This window comes from Cornus florida, unplaced genomic scaffold (genome assembly GCF_030987335.1).
Source record: "Cornus florida cultivar Cherokee Brave unplaced genomic scaffold, ASM3098733v1 CherokeeBrave_3.0.0_Hap2_Chr01, whole genome shotgun sequence".
NCBI classification, from domain to species: domain Eukaryota; kingdom Viridiplantae; phylum Streptophyta; class Magnoliopsida; order Cornales; family Cornaceae; genus Cornus; species Cornus florida.
In genome coordinates, this window is record NW_026775571.1 from 26770670 (window position 1) to 26794438 (window position 23769).

Genomic DNA, 23769 nt, shown 5'->3' on the forward strand with positions numbered 1-23769 from the left:
CAACACACTAAAAAATGCGTTCCCAAATGCGTTCCCAATATATATATATATGTGTGTGTGTGTGTGTGTGTGTGTAAGCACATATACCACAACTTTAAACAATATCGAGTTAAAATTCAGATAAAACTAGATAATTGAGTCAGTGAGGAGAAAAAAAGGTGGCCATGACAGTGAAGTGTAACTTTGTTTACCTTCTGGTTTTAAATTTCATTACAATATTGGCACTTCTGAATACATGAAATTGATAAATTGGAAAAGACGAGGACACTTGTGTGATGCTTTACAGAGTAATTAAGAGGGAAGTATATCCTGGAAGAAGAGGTTCACATTTCCCCTGAGAGTGTCGAAGGCTAACATCTTTTCAACTACATCCTGCATTAGGTTGAGAAAGTAAATGCCATTAGTGTTAGAGCAGACATATATATGTCAAGTTCCAAGTTTGATTCTATTCAAAATCGGGCTCACTGAACGTGTAGTGCCTTGTATTGCTGATCTTGAGCTGATATCTTCTCGTTGCACAATCGCCCAACATGGTAATCATTTCCGATAGTATCCAATATAAGTCCTGCTCTCCTTATCACTTCCTCTGGGACACCTACATGAACAATGAAGTCAGTGATATCAGAATAATTAGAGCATCGAGAAGTTAAGCTCAGAGTAAATCCCTTATATGCCTGTCATGGGAGTGAAAACATGGGATTTACCCCGACAAATTCTAGCAACCAAAGACATCCTCGATGTGTTAAAGCAGGAGGCACTTGAAATGATAATGGAAAATGCCCAAGACCAGAATGCTTAAATGGAGAGAGAGAGAGAGAGAGAGAGAGAGAGAGAGAGAGAGAGGAATTGCTGCATGTACCGGAAGCTGAGACCTATTAAAGAATGCTTTCATAAAAAATTGCTACATGCACAGGAGGGTGAGACCTGCCAGAGAATGCATCTATTGGTTCTAGTATTTGCAAAATGACTTAACCTAAGGGCCATTTGCTTGGTACAATGGTGGAAGATAGAATTCACAAATCACAGATCCAGTTTTTCCCTTCCAGGACCCCGCAGAAGTGGAAAACACGCCAGGTAATGTATTTCCTTTTTAGAAATGACTTATCTCATGTGCATGTGTGCTACGCGCTCCCATGTATGTAACTATGTATTGAATAGTGATGGTTCTATAAACAGGGTACAACATATTAGATGATATGAACTCACTTGATCAAATCGTAACGGACTCGGCCAGAGTCGAGCCCATTATGATCCAATGTGTCATTGCAAATAAAAATTGCAAGGGACTTGGTATGGTGTTAGTGATAGTGTTCCAATATATGTACTGAACAGCCATAGTGTGCTAATACTTAAGAGAGCACCGGAACAATAACAAAATGATGATCACCTAAGTGAATCTATTCAACCCTAAGAATATTCCATTGTTGTATATCATATGGCAGATTGAAAGATAGAGACCCATTTTCTAAGTTTAATAAAACGAGAAAAAAAGAAAGGAAAAAGTAAAAAAGAACAAATAAAGGTAAGCAGACTTGACGCCTTGTTGCCAATGCCCATATGTTGGATGTAATTCATTTCCATGCTGTTGATTATAAGAGACAAAAAGAGAGATAGACATATATGAAATGTAGAGATTCTGTATATTGAAGTGTGAATAAATCATGTTCAAGGAGAGGTATAAATAGGTGAGAGATCACCAATGGCTATACAATAATCATGGCAACAATCTGTACAACAGCTATAATATAATCTAACTATGGTAACAATCTATACAACGGCTAAAATCTAATTATGTTAACATCTCCCCTCAAACTCAAGGTGGTAGAGCAGAAACCAACTTGAGTTTGGAAATTAATTCCTGAAATCTGCCTGGCGGATGAGCTTTGGTAAAAATTTTAGCGGTCTGATCAGCGAAAATTATAGAATGAAGACAAACAGTACCCCGAGCAACATGTTGACGCACAATATGACAATCAATTTCAATATGTTTGGTGCGTTTATGGAAGACATCATTATGAGCAATGTAAATAGCACTCCGATTATCACAATAGAGAACTGTACCAGTGGAGTGAGAAATACCCATATCTCTTAAGAGCCATCGAAGCCAAATAAGTTCTTGAGGAAGAAGCAGTAGCCAGTAGTGGAACGTCGGTCAGTCGGATCACCTGCCCAATCAGCATCAGAGTAGGCATGTAATTCAAGTGAAGTGTGAGAAGAAAAGTGAAGGCCCTGAAACATAGTCCCTTTTATGTATCAAAGGATGTGTAGTACAGCAGTATAGTGGGTAGAGCGAGGTGCAGATAAGAACTGGTTGATAATGCACAACATAAGTGATGTCAGGTCGAGTAACAGTAAGATATACCGAACTGCCAACCAACTGTCGATACAATGTAGCATTACTGAGGAGTGTACCATCTAGAGGAGTGAGCTTGACATTGGTCTCAAGTGGAGTGGGAGCTGTTTTACAATCCATGAGTCCAGCACGAGCAAGAATGTCAGAGGAATACTTGGCTTGGGAGAGATAATAGCCATCTAAATCAGAGAGAATCTCTAAGCCTAGGAAATAACTGAGGCGCCCAAGATCCTTTATATCAAAGTGATGACTAAGAAATTTTTTGAGTGCAGAGAACCATCAAGATCATTCTTAGTGATTATCATGTCATCAACATAAAGTAAAAGAAGAGTAATACTAGAGTCAGTCTTGCGGATGAAAAGACTGGAATCATATGAGCTTGAAGTAAATCCAAAATCTCCAATTGTAGTACTGAATTTTGCAAACCACGCCCTTGGAGCTTGTTTAAGACCATATAGTGCTCGACAGAGTTTATAGACTTGGTGTGAAGAATGGTTATATCCTGGAGGGGGTCTCATATATACTTCTTCAGTGAGATCGCCATTGAGAAACACATTTTTCACATCCATTTGAAACAATAATCATTTGCGGTTTGTTGCAACAGTTAATAGGCTACGAACAGAAGTAAGTCAAGCAACAGGGGCAAATGTTTACTCATAGTCAATGCCATATTCTTGGGTGAAACCTTTTGCAACAAGACGAGCTTTGTACCATTCCACAAAACCATCAGAACGAGTTTTGATTTTGTAAACCCATTTACAACCAACAATAGTTTTGTCATAGGGAAAAGCAACCATGTCCCAGGTCTGAGCTTGTGCGAAAGCCTGTAATTCTTCTACCATAGCTTGATGCCAAAGGGGGTTAGAACTAGCCTCACGGTAGGATTGAGGCTCATGATGAGACATGATAGTAGAAAAACACTGAAAATCACGTAAATGACTAGGAGGTTTTCTTACCTGATCAAATTGGCGAGGAGGTTTAGCAGTAGTGATGATATCTGATGAAGAAGATTCAGTAGCAGTACCATTAAATGAAACAGATTCGTCAGGTAAGGCCATTTGTGGGAGCTCATATAGAGATTCAGTAACAGGAACATCAGATGAAGCATATTCGTCAAGTAAAGCCATTTGTGGGAGCTTAGATGGAGACGTTGTATCTGGAGCAATGGTTGGGATCTTAGATGAGGATATGATATCTGCATCGGCTGGGAAAAGTTTAACTGAAGAATCGGTAAAAAAAAGAGGTAGTAGAAGATGAAGATAGATAGAATTTGGAGAGAGAAGTGAACATTTTGTGTTCCCAAAAGATGACATGACGAGAGATACGAAGACGTTTGGAAATGGGATCTCAACATCTGTATCCTTTGTATTTAATTCCATAACCCAAAAAACAACATAAACAAGCCTGAGGCTCTAATTTGGTGCGTTCATAAGGTTGAAGTAAGACAAAACAGGCGCATCCAAAAACTTTGAGTAGATTATAAGCCGGAAGGATCCTATATAAGCGTTCATAGGGAAATTGATTGCCAATAATAGGCATTGGAACATGGTTAATGGTGTATACAGCAGTGAGAGCTGCTTCCCCCCAAAAATGCTCAGGACAGGAACTAGATATGAGGAGAGAACGATCAGTATCTAAGATATACTTATGTTTACGGTCAGCACGCCCATTTTGTTGGGATGTGCCAGGACAAGAAGAGTGAGAGATCGTGCCATGTTGGCGAAGAAATTTTAGAAAATTTGTTTCATTATATTCTATAGCATTATCAGCAGGGAAGATCTTGATGGATCGGGAAAACTGGGTTTTGACCATGTTTGCAAAATCATAATAAAGTTGGGGTAGTTCAGAGCGATTTTTTATAAGATATAAACAAGTAAATCGTGACTAAATCATCCATGAAAATAACAAAGTAATTGGATCCTCCCATTGTAGTGTGAGGAGAAGGTCCCCATACATCAAAGTGAACTAGGTCAAAAGGAGCAGAAGTAATAGATGTGCTTTTATTGAAAGGTAAAACAGGTTGTTTTGTAAGTTGACAAGGCAAACAAGTTACATCATCAATTTAACTAAACCTAATCGACCAGTTAACACTAAGGAGCGTAAACGCCAATAGACACATGACCTAATCGAGAATGCCAAAGGCTAAGTGAGGGAGTAAAGGTTGCTGAAGCAACAGTGGAAAGTGTAGAGAGCCGATGAGAAGGAATGCGGAGATAGATGAGCTCAAAGAGATATCCCACTTTCCGGCCTATCCCAAAGGTCTGCCCTGTCTGTGGATCCTGTACATGACAACCGGAAGAAAAAAAAATGACATTAAGTCCAAGTTCACATATTTGACCAACATAGATAAGATTAATTGTAAGTTTTGGTATATGGAAGGTATTTGAGAGTAAGACATTGGGGGTGGAAATTTGACCAATGTGATTGACATGTAAGTGAGATCCATCAGCTGTATGAATTGTAGTTGTATTGATGGCAGGATGATGTTTAGAAAACATTGTAGAATCAGAGGTCATATGATTACAATAGCCAGAATAAAAAAAACCAAGAATTACTTGAGGTAACTGACATAATAGTGGAAGGAGGAGTACCATTATTAGAGAGAATCTGCTTAAGAAGAGCCTCTATATCATTAGTAGACATCGTTGTGATTGTAGGAGCTAGAGGACAGGACCCCTCAGCAGTGACAGCGGTGAAGGATGAAGATGGATGTCTGTGGCTGGATGAAGTACCTCTGGAAGAATTGGTGCGAGATTGCCAGTTCTTGGGACAATCACTTTGGTAGTGACATGTGCCTTTCTTGTGACAAAACTTGCAGATTCTGGTGGGACAGGTTAATAAAGCATGATCAGTGTTGTGATAGTAGGTACACTCCTTGGGAGAGGAGAAATATGAGGTTGGTTTCTTTCTGAGATAATGAGTAGCAAGAGCTGCATCGGTAACCTGAGGTTGAGATGTATTTAGACGAGTTTCTTCTGAAAGAAGCTCGGTTATAGCCTCTTCTAAGGTAAGCAGAGGATGCCGATGAAGGAGAGAGGCTCGAATGGGTTCAAATGAGGGTTGAAGAGCCATGAGAAACATGATGACACGTTACCGATCTCGATAGGTAGTAAACTTTGTAGCATCAGTAGCATACGACCAAGTAGGTTCAGAAAGAGATAGTTGATCCCAAATAGCATGTATTTCAGAGACAAAGGTACTGATAGATTGACCAGGCTGTTGAGTTTTGTTGTGCAGATTGGTCAGAAGTCGATATTGATGGCCGGGATTAGTAGTGGTGTAACAGTGCTTTAAAAAATCCCAGATGGATTTTGCAGAATTAAACTTGCTAAATTCTATAGTAATGGATGAGATACAGGTATTACGAAACGAAGTAATAATTTGATGATTTTTGCTATCTCATTCTTCAAGACGATCACCATATTTTTCTCTTGTTTCTGTTTGGACTTGCACTGGCTCAAATAGATCACCGGTAATAAAGCGCTATAGTTTCTTACCTTTAAGAAAACTAGACATAGCTTGAGACCAAAGAATGTAGTTTAAACAACCCTCCATGGTAGTGCCAATAGGATGAAAAATTTCAGACCGGTCCATAACTTGGAAATATATGAGACGGTGTACCTGGTGAATAGTTCTGATTGCTCCCCCCAAAAGTTCTGACTGTAGTCCCAAAAATAAACCTGATTTAGGTCCAATAGATCAATTGCCCCATAAACATAATTTAACACCCCCACATTTTCCACGCATAAGTTGATCAGGCTTATACACAAAAAACGAGGGATATCAAACACAATTGGCAATATACAAGCATGGAATACAAAATAATAATAATAAAAGAATTTAGACAGGAAAGGAACACTAAATAATACAACATCCATCCATCCTTTATTTAATACAGTACTCTATTACAACTTGGAAATCCTATGTCAAGGATCCCGAAATATAAACCGGAGAGTTCAACGTCAAAAGTAAATAAAAGCTGAAACTGAAGTAATACATAAAACTTCTACCCTGAACTGGATCGTAAGAGTATATGAGTTCGGATGGTGGTCCCTCACTGTTAACCTCAACCTTGGAACGGGTACTGACCGTATCCTAAAATAACAACAATGGTGGGTCAACCCCACGAGCAAGTCCTCTCTACTATGACCCAAATCAGAGAATCAAATAAATTAATCATTATGAATCGGACGAGTACTATATCTGTATGCATCCTAAGGGAACTATCCAATGTATAACATGACCTCAACAAGAATAAACGGTGATCACTTAGACTCACACGAGGTGGTTAAGTGTTGCCTTTCCCTACCCGGGAAATCAGCTATTATACATGGTGCATGGTACTGACAACACAGACTATAACGAACTACACAGTGATAACACCTCTAAAAGTACTGATGAATATACTGAGCATATAAATTAGGCAACACATGCCAATAATATTAAACCACATACCCCGACAGCCACACATCTGTCTATAGCAACGAATGCATAAGGTATAAATGAGTCGAAACTTATTAGCCAGCTTACATGGTTCTATAGGGCAACACATCCATATAAAATAAATGCGACATAATTAAAACAGTCCATTTATTCTCTGAAATGCACACAGCATAATAATCATGGTTTATATATGATTAATAGTATAAACATCCCATAATATAACATGGATAATTTATATAACTAAAACCATGGCATTATTTAATTTCAAAGCAATGATTAATACCATTTAATACAATAATAACACTATCTATATTTAACAATGTCGTTAAATAAATCACATTAATATCCGTACTGTAAACGAGCCAATAAATGCTTAAAAAAGACTAATCGGCCATAAGAATAATTAACGGGTATTAAAATACTAATTTGGTGGCCCGTTAAACCTGTAAATACCAACCCAGTACCTAAAAATCCAAGTTTAAGGTTCTGGAATTTACAAAACAGGCCCTAGGGGTATTTTGGTAATTTTCAGCAGCTGACAAAGCCCTTTACGCGCCCCCACGTGCCGCCCTAAGCTTCCCCACGCGCAGCCCAACCTTCCCCACTCTCCCACGCGCCTCCACGCGCATCTGGCATCAGCCACGCGTGCGCACGCGCTCCCACGCGCGTCTGGAGAGTTCCACGCGCGCGTTGATGGCTTCTTGCTGACGCGGCGTCCTTCGGTTGGTTGGCTGCATCATCTTTCCTACATGCGCGCCACACCGGATCAATCCACCTATCTTCCCTCCATCCAACGCTCACAGATCCGGGTGTACCGCGGTAACATGGACCGCGGTGCACCGGATCAATCGCTCCTGTTAATGGCCCAGATGCACGCGCATACCCTCCTATGGTGCGCCGCATCACACCAGATCACTCCGGTCATCTCCCCCATTGCCGGCGACCGGAAAACTCGCCGGAAGGTCGTCGGAACATGCAGAAAAATTCCGAAAATTGCCCAAAAATTCTAGAAAAATTTCTAAAGCCTTAAATAACAATTCTTAAGTTTCAATTAATTACCTAGGCCAATAATAAATTATTTAACCCTTAAATAATTAATATCACATTATTTTAATAAATTAAATATTTAATTTAGCATTGTCCTAGCATGGTTTCTAACTAAAAAAATAGCCGAATAAATGTAATGAATAATTTATGGACTCAAAGGGGAAAAGTAGATAATAACTTGCCTTTTTGGGATTTAAAATAAATCCGCCGGTTGCGCGTAGTCGGGTAAATTTCTCCTACACCGATCCAAACTCCTTTCTTTCTCTCTCTTCCTTTCCACACTTTTACAATTGCTCACTAAAAATTATAACTTTTTCTAACTCCCTTCCATTCCTTCTAAGGTAGGCTAGCTAATTTATATACAATTTATATAATATAAATATTACAAATATCTAATTTTGCATTTAATTAACCACATTCCCAACCATATGGCTTCAAGTCTTACCCATAAACATTAATGAAATCCTATCCTAATCTCTAATTTCATCATCACTTATGATTTAATACTATTATTATTATTATTATTAGTATTATTATTAATAAACTTTTATAATTATTATAATTATATTATTATTATTATTATTATTATTATTATTAAACTATTATAATAATAATTATTATTATTAGATTAGAATACATTATATCATCATAATACTTTATAACACAAATATAATACTTTAATTAGCTAATAATGCTTAATATAAACATAACCAACAAATAAAAATGATTAATAATAATACATGCACAATTAAATGAATAAATTTACTATTTTAACATACACAATTAATTTACATGCACCATTAAATGAACTTAATATAATAATGTAGCATGCACAATAATAGGTAAAGAAATCCACACATAAATGAATTTAAATAAACTAAACTCTTTAATAAAATACGGGGTATTACATTCTCCCCTCCTAATAAAGGAATTTCGTCCCCGAAATTCACTACATACCTGTATTAAAGAGCTCTGGATACTTGGCACGGATAATATCTTCCCGTTCCCAAGTAGACTCTGTAGCACTATGATGACTCCACTGTACACGTACTAATGGAATAGTCTTCGTGCGCAATATCTGATTCCTACGATCGAGAATACAGTAAGGTTGTTCCAAATAGGTTGCATCGGGTTGCAACTCAATCTCACCCACATCAATGTGTTGATATCGATCTTCTTCCCGTAGAAATTTCCGCAGCATGGATACATGAAAAGAATTATGTACCCTATGAAGATTATCTGGTAGAGCCAGACGATAAGCTACTGCCCCAATCCGATCTGTAATCATAAAAGGACCCACAAAACGAGGCGATAACTTACCCTTGGACCCAAACCGCATTACTCCCTTCATGGGAGAAACCTTAAGCAAAACCTGATCACCAACCTTAAACTCCAAAACACGAGTTCGACGGTCAGCATAACTTTTCTGTCTGCTTTGAGCTGTACGCATCCGATCCCTAATGATAGCGATCTTTTCTGACGTGTCCTTAATAAATTCAGGACCCAAAAAGCTGTTCTCACCAACTCCAAGCCAACAGACAGGAGACCTACACGGTCTACCGTACAAAGCCTCAAATGGTGCCATGCCAATACTTTTCTGATAACTATTGTTATAAGCAAACTCTGACAGCGGCAAATATTCCTCCCAATTGCCCTTAAAATCAAGAACACATGCCTGCAACATGTCTTCTAAAATCTGATTAACTCGCTCAGTCTGTCCATCTGTCTGAGGATGATAGGCAGTGCTAAGATAAAGTTCTGTACCCAAAGCCTGCTGAAAGCTCCTCCAAAATCCTGATACAAAATTCGGATCTCTATCTGATACGATGGACAATGGTACGCCATGAAGTTTCACCATTTCTGTAATATACAGCTTAGCATACTGTTCTGACGTAAAGTTTGAACGAACAGGCAGAAAATGAGCGGACTTGGTCAATCTATCAACAATGACCCAAATAGAGTTATGATTATGATGCGAAGTAGGTAATCCCTCTATAAAGTCCATAGAAATACTCTCCCATTTCCACTCTGGTATGGGAAGTGGCTGTAACGATCCTGGCGGTCTCTGATGATCAATCTTAATCATCTGACAGGTGCTACATTTAGAGACAAAGATAGCTATGTCTCTCTTCATGCCGGCCCACCAAAACTGGCGTTTCATGTCCTGATACATCTTGTCTCCCCCTGGATGTACAGAGAACTGAGAAGTGTGTGTCTCTCTCATCACAACATTTCTCAGATTGTCAGCTGAAGGCACAATTAAACGTCCCTTGTACCTCAATCCTCCATCAGTCCCTATAGAATAAAAAGGAACATCTCCGGAGGCTAACTCCGAAACCCGATCAATACACTGTTGATCTGAGAGTTGCGCTTGAATGACCTGATGAATGATAGAAGGAGTTACTACCACACATGCCATAAAAGCGTCTGCTAACTCATCAACAGTCTTCAAAGCATCCCACTCTGTTGCAAACAAAGCCGAAAGGCTGACATAGGGTCGGCGGCTGAGTGCGTCTGCTACAACATTTGCTTTCCCTGGATGATACTGTATAGAGAAATGATAGTCTTTCACGAACTCCAACCATCTGCGCTGTCTCATATTCAGTTCCCTCTGTGCGAACAAATATTGTAGACTTTTATGATCGCTAAACAATCGAAAAGTCTCCCCCAAAAGATAATGCCTCCAAATACGCAAGGCAAAAACCACTGCTGCGAGCTCTAGATCGTGAGTCAGGTAATTAAGCTCATGAGGCTTAAGCTTCCTAGACCCATAAGAAACTGGTCGCTCTTCTTGCATCAACACACAACCCAAACCCTTCAGAGAAGCGTCGGTAAATACTAAATACTCGATTCCACTCTGAGGTGTGGCTAAGATAGGTGCAGAAGTTAACTTACTCTTCAATTCAGCAAAAGCAGTCTGACAAGAATCATCCCATACAAATGGTACATTTTTCTTAGTCAGATGAGTAAGTGGACCTGCAATTTTGGAAAATCCCTGGATGAACCTGCGATAATACCCTGCCAATCCCAGAAAACTGCGAATCTCTGTCGGTGAGGTAGGCTGTCCCCACTCCATAACGGCCGCAACCTTGGCTGGATCTACTGCTAACCTTTCTTCTGACACTACATGACCCAGAAATTTGACCTCTTTCTGCCAAAATTCACACTTCTCAAACTTCGCAAATAACTGATGTTCTCGAAGTGTCTGCAACACTGTGCGTAAATGTCTGGCATGGTCCTTCTCCGACTTAGAGTAAACCAGAATATCATCAATGAAAACAATGACAAACTGATCTAAGTACTCTCTGAATACTCTATTCATCAAGTCCATAAAGACAGCTGGAGCGTTCGTTAAACCGAAAGGCATAACACGAAACTCATAAGATCCGTACCTTGTGAGAAATGCTGTCTTTGGAACATCTTGTTCTCTGACTCGTAGTTGATGATAACTAGACCTCAAATCGATCTTTGAGAAGTAAGTAGCTCCCTTCAACTGATCAAACAGGTCATCAATTCTGGGCAACGGGTACTTGTTACGAATAGTGACCTTGTTCAGTTCTCTGTAATCAATACAAAGACGAAGAGATCCATCCTTCTTCTTGACAAACAGTACTGGTGCTCCCCATGGTGAAGTACTCCTATGAATAAATCCCTGGCTGAGCAACTGCTGAATTTGATCTTTCAACTCTCGCATCTCTACTGGTGCCATTCTGTACGGCGCCTTAGCAATAGGCGTAGTGCCTGGAGCTAAATCAATGACGAAGTCTATCTCTCGACTCGGTGGCAAGCCTAGAATTTCCTGGAATACGTCCTGGAATTCCTGTACTACCGGAATACTGTCAAGAGATACCGCAGTCGCTTCCTGTGAGTCCTCCTCAAGAACGAATAAATAAGTGCTAGGCCCTCTATCAGGTTGTGGTACAATAAGAAGATACATCCCCTGTCCTGGTATAGCAAATACAATAGACTTTTCGTAACAGTTAACCTGAGCATGATACTGAGATAACCAGTCCATCCCAAGTATAACATCATACGAATGCATATCTAACACTAACAAATTTGTAAGAAATCGAAGCCGGCCCATATCTATAAGGATATCACCGCTACACTCTCGTAAAATTGCGCCAACTCCCAATGGTGTATAAATATTAAGAGGTTGGTCACATAACTGAGTCGTCATACCAGATAAGATAACAAAAGATCTAGACACAAAAGAATGTGATGCACCAGTGTCAAACAGTATACGAGCAGTTCTACCATGTATAGAAAACATACCCTCAATAGCCTGAGGAGCCTGCGCATTATGTGGCATGAAGTTATAAACTCTGCCATGATGCAACTGCTGTGGAGGTTGTCCCGGAGGAAATGGTGGTGCTGGAAGTGCTGGAAAATTCTGAACTTGCCCACGTGGCATCGGCGGGGCCGGTAGAGGTAATGGCTGATTAGGTCTCGGCTGCCCATACTGTCCCTGCTTAGCTTTGGGACACATCTTGGCCGGATGCCCAATCTCTCTACAGTGATAACAACGTCCCGTAAAAGGACCTGCCTGCCTTCTCTGTTGATTTCCCGACCACTGTTCCTGTCCGGTCTGAGTCACCCCACCTTGTCTACCCTGATTAGGGACTCTATCCCTCTGCACATCTGGGTTTCCTTTGTTTTTCTTCCAAGGTTGATGTCCTTGAAATCTGCCTCGATCATTGGACTTGGTACCACTGCTGCTTCCTTTCTCCACTGTCTGGTAGTCTCAGTTAGTCCGCTTATCTCCCTTGGACTTCCGGTAATCACTCCTCATCTGGCAGTGCTGTAAAGCGGCATTAACCACCTGGATATAAGTAGTATATGCAGGACTACCTATGATCACCACTTTAATCGGCCATATCAACCCTTTCACAAAGCGGTCTCTCTTCTTTTCTTCCGTATCGACCTCCTCTGGTGCAAATAATGACAAATTAATGAATTTCTATTCATACTCAGCCACAGTCATATCCTCCTGTTGCAGATCCAGAAATTCAGTCTTCATCGCAGATCTTACTGACATAGGAAAATAATTATCGTCAAAGCGAGTTTGAAATTCAGCATAAGTCAATCTGGTCCTCTCTTCAACAGTAGTAATAAACTCCCACCACTCCAATGCATTGCCTATCAGCATAAACGTAGTTAGCATCTGTTTCTGCACTTTGGTACAGATTACCATCCGAAGATGACGCTCGCTCTCCTGTTTCCACTGATATGCTAACAAGACATCTGTGGACCCCGCAAACGATGGTGGATTCCCTCTGATAAACGAATGACGAGTTTTGTCCCATGACATTGGCTGTGCCACTGGTTCAGGAACAGGTACTATCGGAGGAGGTTACTGGTTTCGTAGAGCAGATGCTACTCCAGCTGCTACAGCTCGTGCAATAATATTAGCAACTTGGGGGGAAAATTCCTGATTCTCATTTTGAGTTGGGGAAGTACTGCGATGACGATTCGCATTCCTTGTCCCACGCCGAGACATCCTTCTTTTCAATTCAGAAAAATCTAACGTCAGTACATTATAATGGACCGACTAAAAGAATACAAAGAACCCTAATACTTAGGCTCTAATTATCAGAATACACAACGCGGAAGTATAGTAATCACAGATCCCTAAGATACTCGAACCTGGAATGCTCTGATACCAACTTTAACACCCCCACATTTTCCACGCATAAGTTGATCAGGCTTATACACGAAAAACGAGGGATATCAAAAACAATTGGCAATATACAAGCATGGAATACAAAATGATGATAATAAAAGAATTTAGACAGGAAAGGAACACTAAATAATACAACATACATCCATCCTTTATTTAATACAGTACTCTATTACAACTTGGAAATCCTATGTCAAGAATCCCTAAATATAAACCGGAGAGTTCAACGTCAAAAGTAAATAAAAACTGAAACTGAAGTAATACATAAAACTTCTACCCTGAACTGGATCGTAAGAGTAGATGAGTTCGGATGGTGGTCCCTCACTACTAACCTCAACCTTGGAACGGGTACTGACCGTATCCTGAAATAACAACAATGGTGGGTCAACCCCACGAGCAAGTCCTCTCTACTATGACCCAAATCAGAGAATCAAATAAATTAATCATTATGAATCGGATGAGTACTATATCTGTATGCATCCTAAGGGAACTATCCAATGTATAACATGACCTCAACCAGAATAGACGGTGATCACTTAGAATCACACGAGGTGGTTAAGTGTCGCCTTTCCCTACCCGGGAAATCAGCTATTATACATGGTGCATGGTACTGACAACACAGACTATAACGAACTACACAGTGATAACACCTCTCAAAGTACTGATGAATATACTGAGCATATAAATTAGGCAACACATGCCAATAATATTAAACCACATACCCCGACAACCACACATCTATCTATAGCAACAAATGCATAAGGTATAAATGAGTCGAAACTTATTAGCCAGCTCACATGGTTCTATAGGGCAACACATCCATATAAAATAAATGCGACATAATTAAAACAGTCCATTTATTCTCTGAAATGCACACAGCATAATAATCATGGTTTATATATGATTAACAGTATAAACATCCCATAATATAACATGGATAATTTATATGACTAAAACCATGGCATTGTTTAATTTCAAAGCAATGATTAATACCATTTAATACAATAATAACACCATCTATATTTAACAATGTCGTTAAATAAATCACATTAATATCCGTACTGTAAACGAGCCAATAAATACTTAGAAAAGACTAATCGGCCATAAGAATAATTAACGGGTATTAAAATACTAATTTCGTTGCCCGTTAAACCTGTAAATACCAACCAGTACCTAAAAATCCAAGTTTAAGGTTCTGGAATTTACAAAACAGGCCCTAGGGGTATTTTGGTAATTTCCAGCAGCTGACAGGGCCCCTCACGCGCCCCCACGCGCCGCCCTAAGCTTCCCCACGTGCAGCCCAACCTTCCCCACTCTCCCACGCGCCTCCACGCGTGTCTGGCATCAGCCACGCGCGCGCACGCGCTCCCGCGTCTGGAGAGTTCCACGCGCGCGCACGCGCTCCCATGCGCGCGTTGATGGCTTCTTGCTGACGCGGCGTCCTCCGGTTGGTTGGCTGCATCATCTTTCTTACATGCGCGCCACACCGGATCAATCCACCTATCTTCCCTCCATCCAACGCTCACAGATCCGGGTGTATCGCGGTAACATGGACCGCGGTGCACCGGATCAATCGCTCCTGTTACTGGCCCAGATGCGCGCACATACCCTCCTATGGTGCGCCGCATCACACCGGATCACTCCGGTCATCTCCCCCATTGCCGGCGACCGGAAAACTCGCCGGAAGGTCGCCGGAAAATACAGAAAAATTTCGAAAATTGCCCAAAAATTCTAGAAAAATTTCTAAAGCCTTAAATAACAATTCTTAAGTTTCAATTAATTACCTAGGCCAATAATAAATTATTTAACCCTTAAATAATTAATATCACATTATTTTAATAAATTAAATATTTAATTTAGCATTGTCCTAGCATGGTTTCTAACTAAAAAAATAGCCGAATAAATGTAATGAATAATTTATGGACTCAAAGGGGAAAAGTAGATAATAACTTGCCTTTTTGGGATTTAAAATAAATCCGCCGGTTGCGCGTAGTCGGGTAAATTTCTCCTACACCGGTCCAAGCTCCTTTCTTTCTCTCTCTTCCTTTCCACACTTTTACAATGGCTCACTAAAAATTATAACTTTTTCTATCTCCCTTCCATTCCTTCTAAGGTAGGCTAGCTAATTTATATACAATTTATATAATATAAATATTACAAATATCTAATTTTGCATTTAATTAACCACATTCCCAACCATATGGCTTCAAGTCTTACCCATAAACATTAATGAAATCATATCCTAATCTCTAATTTCATCATGACTTATGATTTAATACTATTATTATTATTATAATTATTATAATTATTATAATTATTATTATTATTATTATTAAACTTTTATAATTATTATTATATTATTATTATTATATTATTATTATTATTATTATTAAACTATTATTATTATTATTATTATTATTATTATTACATAAGAATACATTATATCATCATAATACTTTATAACACAAATATAATACTTTAATTAACTAATAAGCTTAATATAAACATAACCAACAAATAAAAATGATTAATAATAATACATGCACAATTAAATGAATAAATTTACTATTTTAACATACACAATTAATTTACATGCACCATTAAATGAACTTAATATAATAATGTAGCATGCACAATAATAGGTAAAGAAATCCACACATAAATGAATTTAAATAAACTAAACTCTTTAATAAAATACGGGGTATTACACATAATATAATATATATTATACTATAAATATATAATATTTATAAAGAGAGATTTAGGGATTTGTTTGTTTGTTTGTTTGTTTTTTTTTTTTTTTTTTCTTTTTTTCTTTCTCGGTCGAGATATAAAATATATATATATATATATATATATATATATTAAGGGGGAAGATATAATATATATAATATTATATATTCTGGGTGAGGTGAATGACAATATAATATAATATAGGGTAAAGTGCAAAAAAACCCCTTCAACTATTGGCTATGTGTAATTAACCCACTTGAACTACAATTTGCCCCCTTGAACTATTGAATTTGGTACAATTAACCCCCTATGTGACATCTCCGGCCAATTAGTTATAACGGAAATAGTAAAAGACAATTTTACCCCTATATAAAACCACGTCGTTTCAGAAAATTTTAGCAACCACCAATTTTTTGATGTTATTTTATCCACAAAAAAGTAGAACTAAAAAAATAAATTCTGAAAAAAAAATTAAAAATTGATGTTTTGCCACCCCTACCCTAAATAGAGATTAGGGAACATGGAGAGAAAATTGAAAATTAAAGTCTAAACAGCTTATGCATTTGGATGTAGAGATTAGGGAACATGGAGAAAAAATTGAAAATTGAAGTCTAAACAGCTTATGCATTTGGAAGCTGCACTTCGGACCTTTCGCCTCCTTCGCCTCATATCATCAACAAGAGATAGAAAAGATGTTAAAAATAAAAACGGATTGGAGAAAGGAAAAGGAAAGGATGGGAATATTAATTTTCTTTTCAAATTTATTTTCTTTAGCAAAATTAAAGCAGCTACCAATGGAAATGTATTGAAGAAACCCTTACCTGCTGATCAATCTCTTTCCAAAACCCATTCCCTTAATTCTTCAAACCTTTGAACCCCTCTTTCTTCTCTTCCTCTATCTGTAAATTTATCCATATAAATCGCCCTTGTGCATCTGACATAATCGATCCGGCTGGAATTCCCAAAACTGTCGGTAAAGTAAATGATGGGCTCACGGCGGTGATGTGATTCCGGCAGAATCAACCATGGTGATGCAATTCCAGAAAGGCTAAAAAGACCATCGGCTGAGAAAGATTTCTCTGTTTTTTTTTTTTTTTTTTCAGTGTTGTTTCTCTGATGATGGAGATGACGATGCCGATGCCGATGCCTATTTGACATAGTTGTATAACAAAATTTCAAGAAATTCGATATATATATATATCAATCCATCATCTGGCCTAAAATCAGGGATCCAAGCTTCATCGATTGATCAAATCAATGATTGGAAAGTTGAGAAAACATGAGTTGTGATATTTATGTAACACCCCTAAACTGATACCCTTTAGAAAAAAAAAAAAAAAATCGGCATGACCTTCGCTAAACAGGGAGCCAACAACAACAACCTGCCTAATTAAAAAAATTCAATGGCCTTTCTTGGCCTTTTAAGACTTTTCCGACCTGTCCCAACACATAATGCAAAATATTATATTCCAGCATCCCTTTCATCCAATCATTATGCCTTAACTTAGTTCATTCTATGGTGGTATAACCACATACAATTTTATCCAAATATCATAATTAAAATCCCAAAATATAAGATTAAGATCAAATGTCCATGCTTTACAACATTCAAACAACTTATATAAAAGTTACAGCCCATAGGTATAATTATAATATTAAGAGTCTATAAATCTCTATACTGAATATAACAACTAAAGTTTTACAAAAAAATATGGGACTTAGATACAAAAATAGCAAAATGGTCTTCTAGTCCAAATTAGGCCTGTGGTGGAACGTCATCCGACACTTCTTTCCCGTTTCCTGAAAAAAATATTAAATATAAGGGGTGAGAAAAATTGCTCAGTAGGTGATGCCTAAGACACCTTTTGTGGCCCCGTGAATCCAAATAATGAATAGGAATAAAGGGAAAGGGATCATGCCATACAGAGGAAGAGTATGATACAATTACAAGGCTCAAAACAGACAATGTCGTGCCATGAAATGCAATGCCGTGCTATGTTGCTCCCTATTTTTTTCCAAGATCACTTCCATTCACCATTTTTTAAACCGTTAACGTAACCCCCTTCTGTAACCCCTCAGCGCCGAGAGAAGTATTGGCTACTGTCCCTGACCCTTAGTACCCCCGCGGCGTCATTTGGGGCCCAGATAGCTCAACCACGCTAGGGCGATCTCCCTAGTTCCCTCTAGGTTACATTAACTCTATGGGCCATTGGTACCTCCGCGGTGTCCAGGTTTTCATAAAAACCATTTTATCAAAATTTCTTCTCCCAAAAATCCCTTTCACTTTCATTTCAAAACACTTTCCCCTTTTCTTTCATGCCCAATGTTGTGGATGCATGCCATGTATTTTTCCAATAGTATAAAAATAAAGAAAATTTACACTTCACAATTTAACATGCTTCTTCATAGAAATTTCTAGGAAAATAATAAACACCATGGTATGGAAACTAACATTTAGCCACACTTCTCACATAATACCATCAACGCGTATAAGCACAAACTTTTTATTACAACAATTATATCATTTTCAAGGCAAGCAATTTCAATAAGGCATGCTTCACAAGGAGTTCTAAAAAAAATTATACATGCTTACATACATCATTTCTAGCAATTAGTAATACAATAGACATAGGAAATCAACACTTAAGCACGTTTTTCATACACATCAATTAATACATAAAATTAAGAACTTTATACACCACAATAAAATCATTTTAGGATTAATTAACATCAATTAAACAAGTTAACAACAATTAACAAGAAATTGACTCATAAAGGAACAAGAAATTGGGAATTAGAAACCCCTACCTCAATCTAAGCCAAAAGCCCCAATTTTCACCTCAAACCCTCAAAATGAGTCTCAATTTTCGGACTTCATAGAGTGGCCAAAAGCTGAAATTGCTGGTATGGATTTGAATATCTCGTTATGGGCTTCAATTTGCTGCAAACGACACTAAAAAATACTAAGTATTGAAGGAGAAAACAAGATTCAAAGTTTGAAGCAAAAGAAAAAAGAAAAATGGAATCCGAGAGTGAGAGACCAGCAGGAGAAGAGAGAAGATTCAGACCAAAAAAACAAATGTGTTTTCATGACCACTTAATGTGCTAGTGGGCCCTACCAAAAAAAAAAAAATTTCTTTTCTCTTTATTTTTATTTTCTTTTTACACCACACACATACATATATATATGTATATACATACACCTATTAAATTACAACCATATAAAACACATTAAATAAAATAAATATGATGTAAATGAACCTAATTAAAATTCCCGCATGCAACAATTCTAGTAGCGGGTCCCACACGGGACTGTCTGGCCCATAGTTGTTAAAGGCGCCGAAGGCGCACGCCTGAGGCCCAAGGCGCCGAAGGCACACCCTTGGCACCTTGATTGACTCAAGGCGACTGCCTTGTGATAGGCGAGCGCCTCTAAGGGATAGGCGCAAGGCTAAAGGCGATATAAAGGCGCGCCTGAGTGAATATATATATATTTTGTACTTTTTTTTGTTATTATTTTGTTTGTATATGACTGTATGGGTTTATTTGTTTAAAATTTGTTTACTTTTTATTTTTTAATTACAAAACCTATACATACGGTATACAAGACTACAAAAGTCAAAAGAAAAAGAAAAGAAAAAAGGAGAACCAAAGCAAAAGGACAAAGAACTAACTAACTGAGAGAACAGAAAAGTACGAGCCTGGATCTGCGAAGCTTGGAGTCTTGGATCTGCCGGAATTCGGATCTGCAAAGCCGGTAAGCTCTCCTTCCCTCTTTTATTCTTGCTTCTCGGATCATCATCTCTCAGTCTTCTTCTTTTTTTCTTTTTTTCTTCCTGAGACTGTCCTCTCTCAGATTTTTTTTTTTTTTTTCACTCTCTCAGCTCTCAAGTCTTGCTCTTCTTTTAATATTTTTATTTTTTTTCTCTATTTTTTTATTTTTTATTTTTTTATTTATTCTTCTTCTTCTTCTCTTCTTCTCTCGAGTCTCGATGCATTTTTTTTTTTTCCTCTCGTCTCAGCTCTTCTTTTATATTTTATTTTTTTTCCAATAGCATATCTTATTGGAACTGGAAGATGAAATTCCATTAATTTATGTCATTCATTGACAACTGATATCTCTCCATTTTCCTTCTTCATTTCACGAATTGGTATATTTATATGCGTCCAAAGGATATTCAAGACATTGAACCATTGAGGATAACTATTTTGTAAATTTGATTACTATATATATATATTTAGGAAAAAATATATAAATATAAGTATTTTTTGGGTAAATAAAATTTTTTTAAAAAAAAAATTATATATTAAATATAACTAGGTAATTTTTTGTGATCAAAGACACCAAACCAAAATTCCATTTTTTTCAATAGCATATCATTGTTGTAGTCTTGTAGATTCCTTGCCGGTTTGCAGTTGATTGTCTGGACTTTGGTATGCAAAATAATATATAAATAATATTCGAAACCAAGCTTTGATCTCAACATATCTATCATGAAAAATGATAAATATATATATATATAAGCTTGGTTTGGACATGATTCATGAAAAATGATAACTATATATATATAAGTTGAGATCGAAATAATATATAAATAATATTCTGCTTTTTGCATCAACACTGCTTTTTTTATTTTTGCATGAAATAATATTATGCTTTTTGCATTTTGTCAAAGCTCTTTATTATTATTATTTTTTAAATTGAAATGTTAATAATGCTTTAAAGTTCTGTATTACTTTTTTGTCAGAGTTGTTGTAGACACTGATTACATGATGCTATTATTTTGTCATCTTGAATTTGATTGTAGTTTGTACTTTAAAAGATGCCTAGTGATGGTTCAAGAAAGGATTCGGCATGGAATTACTCACATTTGGAGAATTCGAAAGATACAAATGCTGTCACTTGTAACTTTTGCACAAAAGCTACAAAATGAGGTATTTATTGGGCTAAGCAACACTTAGCTGGAGGGTATAGAAATGTGAGTGCATGCATAAGATGCCCATTTAGTGTTAGAGAAGAAATCAAAGAGTACATGAGTAAGAAAAAGGAAGAAAAAGAGCAAATGAAATTGTTACCTAGTGATGAAATTAATTTCATTGATGGAGAGGATGAGGATGACGTTATGGAAGTTAACAATCGGGAAAAAAGGGTGGCTAGTGCAGGTAGTGGTAGTGCTAGTGTCAATTCCTCAAAGATGCAAAAGCAAAAGGGACTGATTGATTTATATTTCACTCCCAGACTAGAAATTGTGGTACAAAAAAGAAAGGAGGGGGGAAAACAGACAACCATTAATGATGCGTGCAAGAAAGAGTTGAGAGGAAGAGCGTGTGCTGCTTTTGCAAGGTGGATGTATGATGCAGGAATTGCATTCAATGCTGTTAAGTATGATAGCTTTGCCGAGGTTGTTGAAGCAATTGGACAATATGGTCCTGGCATGAAACCACCTAGTTATCATGATGTAAGAGTTCCTTTGCTTAGGAAGGAATTAGATAATACCAATGCTTTGATGAATGACCATAGAGAGGAGTGGTCAAATTTTGGATGCTCATTAATGGCAGCTGGGTGGACAGACAAGAGAGGGAGAACATTGCTTAATTTCATAGTAAATAGTCCAAGGGGAACCATGTTTATTGAATCGATAGATACTTCTTCTTTTTCAAAGGACGGTGACAAGATGTTTGACTTAATAAATTTGTGAACCGCATTGGAGTAGCAAATGTCGTCCAAGTCGTCACAGATAATGAATCAAGCAATAAGTATGCTGGTAAGAATATTCAATGTTTATAACTTTTAGAGTTTACATTCTTTACAAATATATAATTTAAATCAATTTTGATTTACTCATGCTCTTTATATCATTTTTTCTTTTTTCCGTTTGGTTTCAAATAGGGAGGTTGTTAGAGAAAGAACACCCACATTTGTATTGGACCCCATGTGCTGCTCATTGCTTAGACTTGATGTTGGAAGACATTGGGAAAATACCGTCCATCTCTAGAACAATGCAGAGGGCAGTAGAGTTGAATAGTTATATTTATATGCGTCCAAAGTTATTGAACATTATGAGGAACTTTACTCATAAAAAGGAGTAACTTAGGCCTGCTAAGACTCGATTTGCTACATGTTTCATCACATTATCAAGTATTCACAAGCAAAAGAATAACTTGAGAAAGATGTTTACTTCAGAAGAATGGAATCGTAGTAAATGGGCGAAAGAGGAAGCTGGTAAAAGAGTTGCTTCTTATGTTTTGATGCCTTCCTTTTGGAATAACATTGTCTTTAGCCTTAAGGTCTCCGGTCCTCTTATTCCGGTTTTGAGATTAGTTGATGGCAAGAGAAAGCCTCCCATGGGATACATTTATGCGGCTATGGATAGGGCTAAAGAAGCCATTGCAAAATCATTTAGGGGAGTAGAAGATAAATTCTCAGATATTTTTGAAATAATTGATAAGAGGTGGAATGTTCAACTTCATCACCCTTTGCATGCAGCAGGTTATTATTTGAACCCAGAATACTTTTATTCAAATCCGAAAATTGAAGAAGATGAAGAGATTGCAAAGGGTTTGTATGCATGCATTGCAAGGTTAGTCCCGGATGTCAAAGACCAAGACAAAATTACTAAGGAGCTGTCCTTATATTCTAAAGCTGCGGGCCTCTTTGGTAATCCCTTTGCTATTAGACAGAGAAGTACACGAGGACCAGGTAAAGTGGTAAAGTATATTAAGTTAGTATAGCTAAGTGTTAAAATTATTTTGACAATAGAGTCGATAGAAAGATGAAGCTAAAGTTGCTAAACATCATTATTAATTTTTTTTTTAATAGGTAATTGGTGGGAAGCTTATGGCAAGTCAACAAAACTTCTGCAAAAGTTTGCTATAAAGGTTTTAAGCCTTACTTGTAGTTCTTCTGGTTGTGAACGAAATTGGAGCTTATTGAGCATGTAAGTATATACTATCTACTAACTAGGTTTGTAATTCAATTGTTGAAAGTTAAAATTTTAATTTTTTATACTTACTAGTTAAAGTTGAATTTATTACAGCTTCATAACAAGAAAAGAAATAGGCTCGCTCAAACAACTTTGAATGATTTAGTGTTCATCAAATGTAATAGAGCATTGAGGCGTCGATATAATATGCGTAACACTCTTGATCCCATTTTACTCGATGACATTGATGAGAGCAACGAGTGGTTGACGGGGAGGATGGATGATTCTGATGCAGAACATGATCTAGTCTATGAAGATGATTCCTTGACATGGGGTGATGTTGCTAATTTTGCTGATATTGTAGAGGCTAGCAAGCCGCAACAGTCTACTAGATCAAAATCTAGTTCTAGTTCACGGTTACCAACAAAGGGAGTAGGAAGTTCTTCAGTTCGACTTGTGGATGAGGATGAGGATGATTCAGATGAGATAGAAGAGGATCCTGAGAATTATGAATCATTTAGTGACAATCAAAATGATGTTATGCTTATTGATGACGAGGATGATATTTAGATTCATTAGTGTTGCCTTCT

General features: G+C 37.5%; 1 pseudogene; it reads right to left on the reverse strand.

The window, feature by feature from the left end:
• Positions 1–291: 291 nt before the first annotated feature.
• The window catches only part of LOC132270171 (DNA mismatch repair protein MSH5-like), a 61778-nt pseudogene continuing 38300 nt past the window's right edge, over positions 292–23769 (reverse strand).